Source organism: Triticum urartu, chromosome 4, assembly GCF_003073215.2.
Source record: "Triticum urartu cultivar G1812 chromosome 4, Tu2.1, whole genome shotgun sequence".
Classification (NCBI taxonomy): domain Eukaryota; kingdom Viridiplantae; phylum Streptophyta; class Magnoliopsida; order Poales; family Poaceae; genus Triticum; species Triticum urartu.
The window spans coordinates 574,864,543-574,877,046 of record NC_053025.1 but is presented as its reverse complement, the minus strand read 5'-3'; the positions used below and the strand labels follow the sequence as shown (position 1 = coordinate 574,877,046).

The following is a 12,504-nucleotide window of genomic DNA, read 5'->3' as shown; positions in this document are numbered from 1 at the left end:
TTCCCTCCCTGTTCGATTCCTCGATCGAGATTTGTAGAGATTCAGGCGATTCGTCGATGCGTCGGCGTTCCCGCCGGCGCCGAAGTCGTCTGCTAGACGTTTTTGGTTGCATTGGCCAGTTTCGTCGCGGCCGCGGCGGCGGCATCGTCGGCGTGGTTCTGCTTGTTCAGAGGCACGCACTAGTTTTTGCATATGGATTGAGCAGGTGTCTTCCGGGTAGTTTTTGATGCGCATTGGTTCGATTTTGTGTTTTGCAGTGAGTTCGTGGGAGTATTTCGAGGGTGAATTTGAAGTCGAAGTAGTTGCCATTGAACCCTAGATCTAGTTAGTTTGGTTTTTGAAAATGCAGAATGAGGCGAACTTGATAGTTACATTAACTATCATGATTGCGCGACCACTTACTCCCTGAACATATTTGATAGTTGCCACAAACGTGTTTCCCCTTGCGGCAACAAATTACTGAAAACGACTGTGTTAGTTGCCACATGTTAGCTTTCGCACATGGCAACTAATTTTGCTGAAGTAATGCGATACTTGCCACACACACGCTCTTCCATGTGGCAACTAATTCTGCTAAACTAATGTGATATTTACCAAACACACGCTCTTTTTTCCGTGTGGCAACTAAGATTGCTGAATTCCTGTGTTAGGTGCCACAACCATTCTATTTTCATTGCGGCTAGTGTGTTTTCTGAATGTTATGCGACAGCAACCACGGTGTGACAGTTGCCACAATTGGTAGTCAGTGGGCATTCAAGAGCCAAGTGCCATTGCGGCCAGTGTGTTTTCTGAATGTTATGTGACAGCAACCACGGTGTGACAGTTGCCACAATCGGTAGTCAGTGGGCATTCAAGAGCCAAGTGCACTGGATGGCAACCACTGCGCACTTAAAGTGTGCTTGTTGCCATCTAGGTAGTATATTCATATGGCAAATAGAGTACGCACATACTGCCTGTTGCCATTCTGCATATAAGACAGTGTGGCAAATAGAGTGTGAAACAGACTGCCTGCTGCCATTTCTGCATATAAGACAGTGTGGCAAACTGTCTGCACAATGTGGCAACCGAATTTGCATATCAAATGTTTCAGATGCCATACGTATGCGTTGCATGCGGCAAGTGTTTTTGCTGACCCCCTTTGCATTTACATTTTCCACCATGACAATTTGGTATGTTCCCATCTCAGCAGAATGGCTCGTGGCGATCGTCAAAATGATGATGATGATTTCATGGATCCACCACAGCGTAATCGGGCAACTGGGCGGAGAAAAGAGGGTGATGAGGTAAATGTTCACACACACCCCCCTTCTTCCTGATGTATGTTAATGGTTGACACCTTTGAGCCCGCAATCGTCTGGCACGAACTAAAATTTCATTACATTGCAAAATGCGGCAACAACTGATATCATGTTTTTGTTTGTAAAAACATGGCAACAACTGATCACTTTATGTCTGTTTTTTTGCAGAAGAAGAAACGTATTCGCAACAGAGCCTCCCAAGAACGACTGACTGCATTGACTGACAGATTCAGCGACGATCAGAAGGGGGCTGCTGCTGAGATGGGTATGCAGTCTATGATGGCTGTCCGGTGCACGAACCTTGTCAACCCTGTATGCGATTGGCTTGGTGAGATCTACGACCCTGCCTCCAGAGAATTCGTGATTCCGGGACGCGGAAGACTACCGCTGAATGAGAAATCCGTGTTCTGCACGTTGGGTGTGCCCCGTGGACATATCAAAGTCCCGTACGAGGTCAACAACGAGATCGAGGAAGCGCTGTTCCCCCATTTGTTTCCTGGGTTGGAATCCATGCCGAACACGACTGCAGTGGCAGATTCGTTGGAGGCCATGACGACGCACAGAGATGTTTTCAAGATGAAGCTACTCATGTACCTCATCTCAGCCGTTTTCGCGCCGACCACTTCTCTTCGCCCAAGCAACAAATGCTTCCCCATCCTGGTGAATGATCTATCTTTACTACATTATTTTTCCTTCAATTTTTTTGCTCCGATGTCATGTGCAAGCTAGTCACTAACAGTTTTTTTTGTTGTTTTTTCCATTGGAATTCTGACGCGGCAACTCCTTGTCCTGAATTTTATGCGGTGCAGGCGAAACTGAAATGTGAAGAACATGAACTGGTGTAAGTTCATTGCCGACTTCCTGCATGATGCATTTGCAAGCAAGGTGTACCAGAAGGGTTGTCGACTGCATTTAATGGTATTTTTTTACCGGTCCTTTATGTGAACACTATTTTTTAACACATATTTATTCATGCATGTCAACATGATCATAACAAGATGGCAACTGTCATGTTGATTATGTGGCAACTGCCATCATGACTATATGGCAACTGCCATCATACTGTGATGGCAACTGCCAACATGACAACATGGCAACTGCCATCATACTATGATGGCAACTGCCATCACTCTATGATGGCAACTAGCACATGCAGATGGCATATTCTTCGTAAAATACCATATATTTTATCCTGTTATTTGTCGCAAAATACCATGACCGCAACTGATTTTTCTTTCTTTTTAAAATTGTTGTACATCAGCTCATGTACGTCGATTGCCTTGATCTGTCCACCGTGGACTTCACTGGGACAGGAGGCCCGCCGCCTGCGCACAAGTTTGCTGTTTCTGCGTGGACTATCGATGCTGTCAAGGCTGTGCTTGCTGCAGACAGGGTAACTGATAGCAAATATGGTAAACTGCAGGTTAGTTCTGCTTTTTTTTGCAACACATGAACTGCTAGTCAGTGTTCATCATTCTCTCTCTTATATCGTTGCTACTTTTTTTTCTTTCTCCCCAGCTGATGGCCAAGCATTCTATAGACTACAGCGTGTTTGGGGGGCCTCAAAACTTTGAAAAGTGGATGGACGTGCACTCAGCTCCGTCTTGTCCTTCAGAGGTAATCAAAAGATCTACATATATGGTTTGCCGTGGAGTATTTTTCGATGTCGTGCAAGTGATTGCAATACGGGGTTGTCATTGATGCCTCTTTGTTTTGTGTACAGGCGAGGGCACCTGTTGAGCAGCTAATAGGGCAGTTTGCATCTGGAATGACTGGCTTGCTCGGGAAGTTGGTTGAGGGGTGGACGTCCCTCAGTGGCTCTGACGGCGACGCGGTTGCGAGGCAATTCACTTCATTCGTCCCAGAACGTACACACCGGCCAACCGGTTGCCGTGGCCGGTATGACTACAACAGTTCCCAGGAGCCCGCTGACACACAAGATGAACTAGGTGGAGACGCTGGTCTCAGCAAGGATGACGATGATGTCATGGATAATGTGCAAGAGGACACCGATGATGATGAACACGCTGAAGTTCGCGCAGGTGGTAACAAGGGCAAGGATGCAACAGATGTCCCCCAACCGGATAAAGTCAAACAACACATGGCTGTGAGAGGCGAAGGGGTTTTGCCATCAAAGAGGGGGATGGCTCCAGAGGGTGCTGGGCAAGTTTCTACTGGAAAGAGGTCTAGGACCGACCCTGTAGCTGCCAGGAAGAGGTTCGACTTTCATCTTAGCTTTTTGCTTTGTCTATTTTCTTCGAACAGACTCATCCCCTTTTTTGCACTTGTGTTCTGTCAAACGCGGCAACGAGATTGCTGACTGACAATTGCCACCTCTTTTTTTTGACCTCCATCTCATACGTGCAGCGAGCCGACAGCTGGTGGACGAGCAATTACGAAGAAACAGGCGCCAACGCCAACCCGTGTTTCTGCTCGGTTGAACAAAGGTGCCCCCATTGCCGGTGATACCACTTCCACCAGGACATCTCCTCGCACGACGACAACCAACACCGGGGATCCTGTCGTGTTGCCAGACCTGAGGAAGGCAGTCAGGAAGTAGGTTTCTTCAATCCGCTTTCATTGACATAGCGCTATATTTTTTGATTTTCCAATGCATTCGTTTAGCTTGTCACATTGTCTTCTGTCATCGCCCCCCCATGTGGCAACCGCTGTTTTACCAAATGATATTTTATTTACTTTCTAAACGTGTGGCAACTTCTATTTTTGTTTTTCACATGGCAAGTGGAATGTAGGCCAAATGGTAACTTTAATGTACCTTATGGCAACTGCCATCTTTTTACCGTTGTCTTGTGAGCTCATCCCACGCCTAGGTTTGAAATTGCATTCATGGCAGATCAGACATTTTTATCATTCTTTCAAGGTTGCTAACATGGCAACTGTTGCTGGATGGCAACTGCTAGTTATGACACATGGCAACTGACGTTCCCCTTACATGGCAACTGCCAGCTTTTCCACCTGTTTTTCCATTTTCTTAAGATTTCTACCAAGGCAAACATAATTTTGTTTCATTTTTAAATACCTTTTTCATGCGCTTCATTTTTTTGCAGGGTGAAGAAGACTACTACGCGTGGGTCCAAGCATATCAGTAAGGACCCGCTCGAACGCATGCATTCAAAGTTGTCAACAGGGGGGCAACTCAGATGTACAGGAGGCACCAGTCGACAATACTGCTGCTGCACCGTTGACCGCTCCCACCAACTCTAATGCAAGTGGCAGACCATCTCCGCCGGCTGCAGATGTGCAGCCTACAACAACAGGCATCCGTACATCGGGGAGTGACGAGTCGGTATCTGCCAGGACAGCTGAAATACTGCCAACCCTTCTGGCAATGAAGGATGCTGCTGTGAGTCATGCCACCCCATCAGCAAGCATTAAAGTGGACGCTCCCGAGACGAACCTAGGCAAGGAAGATTCCCGCTCATCTGACACTGATTCCAAGCGCGTGCGCGGTGGCACTCCTGTGTCCACGACAGAAGCGGTCGAGGCGGCAGTTCACAAGGACATGCCATCTACAGGTGAGAGTCCTGGCACAACAGCTCCAGCTCCTGGCGGTGCAGATACTGCTAAGGCGACTGTTTCGCGTGTTGGTCTACCACCTAGGCGTCGTAGCCCCCGCAAGCAACCAACAGACATACCGAACGCACCGACAGTAGCCAGGAGCAGGAGAGACGAGTCTGGTTTTGTTCCTGCGTCCACACTGTTCCCGCCACCTGCCAAAAGCAATGTGACGGAGAAACCTGAAGACCGGAGCACAACTGATGCAGGTGTCAAGCCGGGCACGAGCGACGCAGGTGAACACCCGGAGTAGACTGCGCCTTTTCCTGCAGTGGAAATCCCCAGCATAAATCTGCGCACTTCCAGGCTCCCAGTCAACGTCGGTGTCCCCTACAGCCCAAACAAGAAGATTGTCATGAAAGCTACGGTTGATACCACTGACAACACGCCCCGCCCTGCAAATAAGGACGATCATTCTGCAGCGGCCGATTCAGATATGTTTGTTGATCTTTCACCCTTGGATTCTGCCCCGCAAGTCGTTCGTGGTCCGGCCAGCAGGAATGAGAGGCACCCAATGGCCTTTACCCCACCGAGTTTCAACCTTGGCATCAGTTAAGATCAACCAGTTGCGCAAGATCCTATGCCAGTTGCCTTTGCATTCCCAGGAGGCATGCCTGCAATCATGGCGCAGCCAATGGTCAAGGGCAGGAAGGCTATCAAGTTCGCAGAGCCGATTGTGGCAGGTACACTTGCCATGTCCATATGATTTTTCTTGCACACGTCTGTGTAGTTTCACTGTTGTCCCAATCATATTTTTTGTTTTGGGGGGTTCTCACTTGTGATGGCAACTGACATGCGATGACATGGCAACTGGATTTGATGCACCGTGTCACCTACTTTTTTTTCTGCCATGCTGCATTTTACATTTGGGCAACCATGTGGCAACTGAAGTTGATTCAATATGGCAACCGTAGTCTACGTAACATGGCAAACACAGTGCATCACACATGGCAACTAGAATTGATTCAACACCATGTCACCTGCATTTTTTTTGTTTCCATGCTGCATTTTTTCATAAAGCAATCACATGGCAAGTGCAGTTGACACAACATGGCAACTGTAGTTGCTGTGACATGGCAACTACATTCCAACTAGATGGCAACTACATTCCAACTACATGGCAACTGTAGTTGCTATGACATGGTCACTACAGCTGGACCACACATGGCAACTGCCCCACTTTTTCCTACCTACAACTCACATCATGCACCCCATCTTTTCTCACAATCCATCTGCTTTTGATTTCCTAGGTATCCTAACCCACTTTTTTTTATCACTACAGCCACACCCGAGGAGATTTCACCGTCTCTTGAAGAAACTTACCGCATGCTTGAGGAGGCAGCATTGCAGAGGAAGTCCTCACGAGGGCAAGGGAAATCAAGTTCCAACGTGCCTGCAGACACGGTATCTGATGATACCATTAGGAGTGCCACTCCTGGTTCTGTGAGGCAGCAGAGGGTAGTGCACCCACCTCCCCCGGAAGACTACGAGCCCGAATTCAGGGCCACTAAAGAACAGATCCAGCTGTACGATATCGTCAAGCGGTTTGGAAATGCGAGGTCCAGCGGCAAACACATGAAGGAGCTGAAAGCGTAAACGACCACACCCCATAACATCTCATTTTGCTTTGCTCCTTTTTTACCATTCACATCCTTCGTACTTTCTATGTTATATTGTTTTAGTTCTTTCATAAATTTTTTTTACTTAGTAGGCATGATCCTTCCATGTTATATGTTTTCATATAGCTCATGTTTGGACAGAACCCAAGTCATTCAATGCGGAGCGACGTACGTCGACCTTGGTGATCTTGCTGAGTCCGTGAGGCCAAACGGCAAAATGTCGATGAACGTAGTTGCATGCGGGATTGACTACATCAACAACCACACCGATGTGTGCGCCGACAAGACAATCATGCATTACAGTGTGACCTGCAAAATATGGGACGGTGACTTCCACCACAAAATCCTGAGGAAGAACTTTGCCCAACACGGTGATTTCAAGCTCACAATGAAGAAATATGTGAGTACTCCTTCAATGTCTGCACTTTTTTTCACAAGGTGTGCTTTTTGTTGCCATCATCTGCAGTTGTGTTTTACGTGGCAGCTGTTTTCATGTGGCAACAGCTGCCGTGCACACTGACTTAAACTATGTGGCAACTTGACAGTAAAATACATGGCATACTTTTGTTCACACATGGACGGCAACTTTATTTCAACTACCCCCACCCATAACCAGAGTTTTTCTACGTGATTCTAATTCCTTTGTCCCTCTGCTGTTCTTTACGCGAACGCCGATTCTCATTTTCCTCACTTTTTTAAATGCAGGTCATGTTCCCCATGTTCCAGGAGCTTTCACCACATGACCCACACGACAAGTGTGGTCACCACTACGTGATCTATCTTGACCTGAAGAACCAACGTGTTGAGGTGCTTGATTCAATCCGTTCGGAAGATGATGCAGACCTCACCACGCATGCTGAATTCTTCATTAAGAACCTCAAAGAGACATGGCACCGTCACTATGAACACTCAAAGGTCCAGATCAGTCATTTCCCGACTGAGTATGTGGCGACTACAAAGCAAGGGAACACGTAATTCCTTCCTCCCTTTTCGTCTGCCATTTTACATCAATCCAATTCCTGTTTTGTTTGTCAGATCTGAAATTGAAGTATGTCTTTTGTTACGTCTGAGCTCTTTGTGTGGTCACGTTACTCTTTTCCTCATGCAGGACGGACTGTGGCTTTCACGTGCTGGAGTACCTTGCGAAGTGGGAAGGCAGAACTGTCCCCGCTACCACAGCTGCAACGGTCGTTGAGCTCCGGAAAATCCACACATGGAACTGGTTGACGAACGAAGATTTCAACAAGCGGTCGGGAGCACGCGAGTTTGTGAAGGAAGCTGTCAAGAAAGTCACCAAGAAGTACAAGTGATCACGTGGCGTTACAGACCGGACGCACACCTTACATTCTGTTGCCGAGGAATGTAAGGTATTATCTCGTTGTTTATCATTGAAAACTATGTTTGTGTGCTATGTTGTGGCTACAACCCCGCATAGGCTACTATGTAGTGGTGGTGTGCGAGTGACATTTGAATAGTTTCATGTAATATATGTGTGGACGTGAACCTACTTTTAGGCGTAATTATTACAATGGTTTCGTCGTTTCTAGCACCGGTTTGATGCTTTGAACGCGTCTACGATGTTTTAAAAACGATGGCAAATGTAGTTCATCAAACATGGGTAGTGGAAGTCATTGTCGTTTTACATTTTTGGCTGTTTTGCTTCTTCATTTTCACTGGTAACTGCACGGGGGTAGGTTGATCATGCAGCCACAACGTTTTTGCTGGGGTTTATGCACGTTACGCTGTTTTCCAACTTGTTTCCCATACACTTGCACACAACACACTACGTGCCCGTAAACCGCATCGTTTTTGTCATGTGAATACATGCCATGCAGAGTCATCAAGAATACCATGGCATATGTCCAGTACATCTAACATGGCAGATACAGTACAAACAACATGGCAGCTCCAGCATAATTAACATGGCAACTACAGCACAACTAAGATGGCAGATCCAGTACAATTAACATGGCAGATCCACTACAACTAGCATGGCATATTCAGTACAAAACAGCATGGCATATTTAGCATAAATTAGCATGGCATGTTTAGTATCAAAAATCATGGCAGACTAACTACACATAACATGGCAAATTAAATGCATACATCATGGCAGATTAAGTACCCATAACATGGCAACTGCATTTAACCATTCAATGAATTTTCCCTTGCACTTCTGATGCCCCTAAAGAGTTATTCCCCCAATTGTTTTAAAAAAGAAGTCTCAACATCTAGGGTACAAAACTAAATGTCCACAACGCCACAATTTTTGCTCATGGATTGGCCGCCCCTTTCTTCGTTTTCTTGTGTTTTGCTTGGATCTCCAATCCCGACTTGTACCTTATCTCTCTTGGACGACCCTTTGTGATGGAACGGAGTGGGTTCCTGACCTGGGTCTGTGTGCTTGCTGTTCCAGATCCTATCTCCGAGTTTTTAGACGACGGCCCCGTGGATGAAGGCACGCTTGATGTGCGGGGGAACCGGTGTAGGGCTTCCTCGGCTTTCCTCTTCTTGATCTCATCAAGCTCTCTTTTTAGTGCTTTCCTGTGTTTTTCTGCGACTCTCACTATGTCATCACTCTTGCACGCTTCATCAATTAGCTCAGCATAGTTCTTTGTCAGCACAACGTGCCTCACGGCTTCCATGGTTGACTCTGGTCTCTCGTCATGCACAGGCAGAACTACGTGTGTTGTTTGCGGCACCAACGCATCGTCAGCGTCCCAAGTCCATCGTCGCCTTATGAAATGTCGGGGCATCCGTGTCACAGCGTTCACGTCCATTACTTTTAGTATGTGACAGCACACAATGCCGTCCCGTTCGAACTTGCAGCATTGGCAGTAGAACTTGCCTTCGCCTATCGAGGTTGTGACGAAGTAGTTCCTTCCTTTGTCCGGGTCTTCAGGTTCTGAATCTGACATGCCCAAAATAGAACACACCTTGAACGTACGTTCGTCCACCTGGAAAGTCGTGAACATGCTGGCACGCTTTATTTCTTCCTGAAATCTGCATTTTTTGTGTGTTTTCTGTTAAACTATTGTGGGCTTTTTTCTTGTAGCACCTTATGTTGTCATGGAAAATAGATATACATTTTGTTTGAACATGGCAAACGTAATTCATTGAACATGGCAAATATAGTATGTTGAACATGGCAAATGCAGTACGCTATACATGGCAAATGCAGTACAATAGACATGGCAACTGCATTTTCAACAAACATGGCAGATGCATCTTATTTAAACATGGCAACTACATTTTGTTAAACATGGCAACTAGAGTTTATTAAACATGGCAATTGCATTTCAGCAAACATGGCAGTTGCATTTTAGTAAACATGGCAATTGCATTTCAATAGACATGGCAACAACATAACATTTTCCATTTGACACTAGCATTTGCACACCAACATGTCCAGTGGAAGTACATTGCATTAAACATGGCAACTGCATTTCATTGAACATTGAAACTGCATTCGGGTAAGCATGACAAACAGAATTTATATTGAATATGACAACTGCATCTGAGTAAGCATGGCAAATAGTACTTTATTAAACATGGCAACCGCAAAATCATGGCAACTGCATCGCACTCTATAAGGCACATACTGACTTGGTGCTTTTTCTGCAAATAAGACTGTAACGCAACTAACTTACTTGTTAAAGATCTTGTTGGTGTATATCTTGCTCATTTGCCTCTCCATCGGTAAGTACGTTAGCAATTTTGGCTGCTTTAGCGCGGTGTTCGCTTCTTGCTGCAGCTCAGGTCCCAGAATTTTTTGTTGCAAAGCTGTGTACTACTTGGCAAACTGTAGCAATGAGTTGCCAGGACTAACGTACCGCTTCAAAACAGCATTGAATCCCTCGCTGCATTGCGTAGTCTGCAGAAAGGGGAAGAAGCACTGCATGAAGTAGGTCGGCACCCAGTACATTCGCTTCTCCCACAGGCTTACAAGAGTCTCGTTGTCTTGGACTTGATGTGTTTTAGTCATGGCCATCCAGCTCCTTTCAAACTCCTCCACCGCCAAGCTGTGGTCCACGCACAGTTCGAATGCCTTGTGCAGCTCTGGACGGTCAGCAAAGAACGGTCCTAGCGTCTCCTCAGCCTTCTTTATAATGTGCCACCTACAGTGCCTGTGCACTGCCAACAGAAAGACCTCCTCTATGCCTGCACGCATGCTGAAATCCTGGTCCGTTATTATGTTCATCGGAGCAAGTCCATCCATGCACTCCAAGAAGGTCTTGAACAGCCAAACGTACCCATCCGTGTCTTCGTTCCGGACGAGCCCGCAGCCGAACTGCAACGACTGATTGTGGTTATTTATCCCTATGAACGGAGCACACGGCATCTTGTACATGTTGGTGAGGTACGTCGCGTCGAATGAAATGCAATCTCGGAAATGTTTGTAGGCTCTCCTTGCAGCACCATCCACCCAATACATGTTCCTGACACGGTCCTCATCGTCCAACCTTATCCTGTAGAAGAAATCTGCATCTTCTTTGGCTTTCTCATCGAAGTAGGCAATTGTGGCCTCTATGTCTGCCAACTTGCTCTCTCTACGGTACCTTGCCCATAGGTTTGTGACGTCAGCTGGTATGTACGGCATGCTACTCAGAGTCCCCTTTTTGTTGTGGATGAGAGATAGTATCTGCACCATTCTCGATGGACCGACGTTACAATCATGTAGCAGCTTTACAATTTGCCTTTCGACGGGGGTGAACCCTCTGTGGGCGGTCAGAAATTTCACCAGGTCGAACTTCTTTATCAGTTGGTGGTTGTGCTCGTCAAAATACTCATTGACCACCCACTGTGCTCCATCTACGTTTAGCTTACACCGGACAGGGCACTCAGTCTTCTGAATGATACCTCTCTTTCGTTCTGGAACGACAGACGCATCGCCTTTCCCCTTCTTGTTCCTGCGTGCCTTGTGGCACCTTATCTCACCTCTGTTGTACTCGTTAGTTTTCTTAATTTTCCTATGGTACTCGGTGTTGACCGCAAACCCATGGAACTTTGCATATGTCTGGTAGTATTCCTTTGCTGCTTCGAATGACTCAAATCTCTGCCCAATGTACGGTGGCTGAGGCACCACGATCTCTGATTGCCCACCATCTTCATCCCCTTGCGCGTCGTCGTCAGTTTCATCGTTCACTTCAGTATGGGCGGCGGTCCCATCTACCTGAGAGTTGCCAGTGCTTGTGTTCAAAGGGGTGCTTGCCGGCATTGCTGGAATGATTGCCATTCCCGACTCTGACTCGAAATTGTTTGCGGCATGTTTGTCTGCTGTCTAGTGGAACGCGTCTTCCGTGCGCTCAGAGCTCCCCGCAGTAGATGTGCCGGCGCCGCTGTGCATTGTAGTTGTAGGTTCTGTAACAGGGAAAAACAGGTACGAGATTAAGAATTTTGTGTTGGATAACATGTGGATCGCAACGGATCACACCATCTTCGAGTGATTTTCCATGACATCTTTTATAGACAGCAAGCCGTCAGTCTGTGGGTGGTCATTTTTATGGCAGCTGTAGGTGTGCAGACATGGCACCTACTGTTCAACAAACATGGCAACCATTGTTTTGCCTACAAATAACTACAAATAGCAAATGTACCGCTGTTTTTTGTGGTTCAGATATTTCCCCTCTACCTTGTTGTGTTGTATTTGACCATCGTGTGTGGTCTGTTACACCATAATGACGTGATCCACCAGGAATTTGCGAAGCTTGCCAGGAGACGTTTGCTGGGTCACCGCCAGCGTAATAACCTGCAATCATAGTAGTGGTTGGTCAAATCGTGGCAAACGCATTTCGTGCTAGCACGGCAACTGCAGTTGCCCTTATGTGGCAAATGCATTTTTGCTTGCATGGCAACTGAAGTTGCATCGGTAGGGCAATCGCAGTCTGTTATTAGATGGCAATTGCAGTTGTCATGAAATGGCAATTGCAGTTGTCATGAAATGGCAACTGCAGCTTTTCCTACATGGCAACTGCAGGTGTGCAGAGATGGCAAATGTTGTTTTTAATACA

At 46.6% G+C, this 12,504-nt stretch overlaps 1 long non-coding RNA gene across 1 annotated transcript; it reads left to right on the top strand.

Moving 5' to 3' along the window:
- Positions 1–3,477: 3,477 nt before the first annotated feature.
- LOC125554201 lies at positions 3,478–4,450 on the top strand. Its single transcript, XR_007304347.1, has 3 exons — positions 3,478–3,515; positions 3,666–3,854; positions 4,367–4,450. It is a non-coding gene; the product is annotated as an uncharacterized LOC125554201 (long non-coding RNA).
- Positions 4,451–12,504: the final 8,054 nt, after the last annotated feature.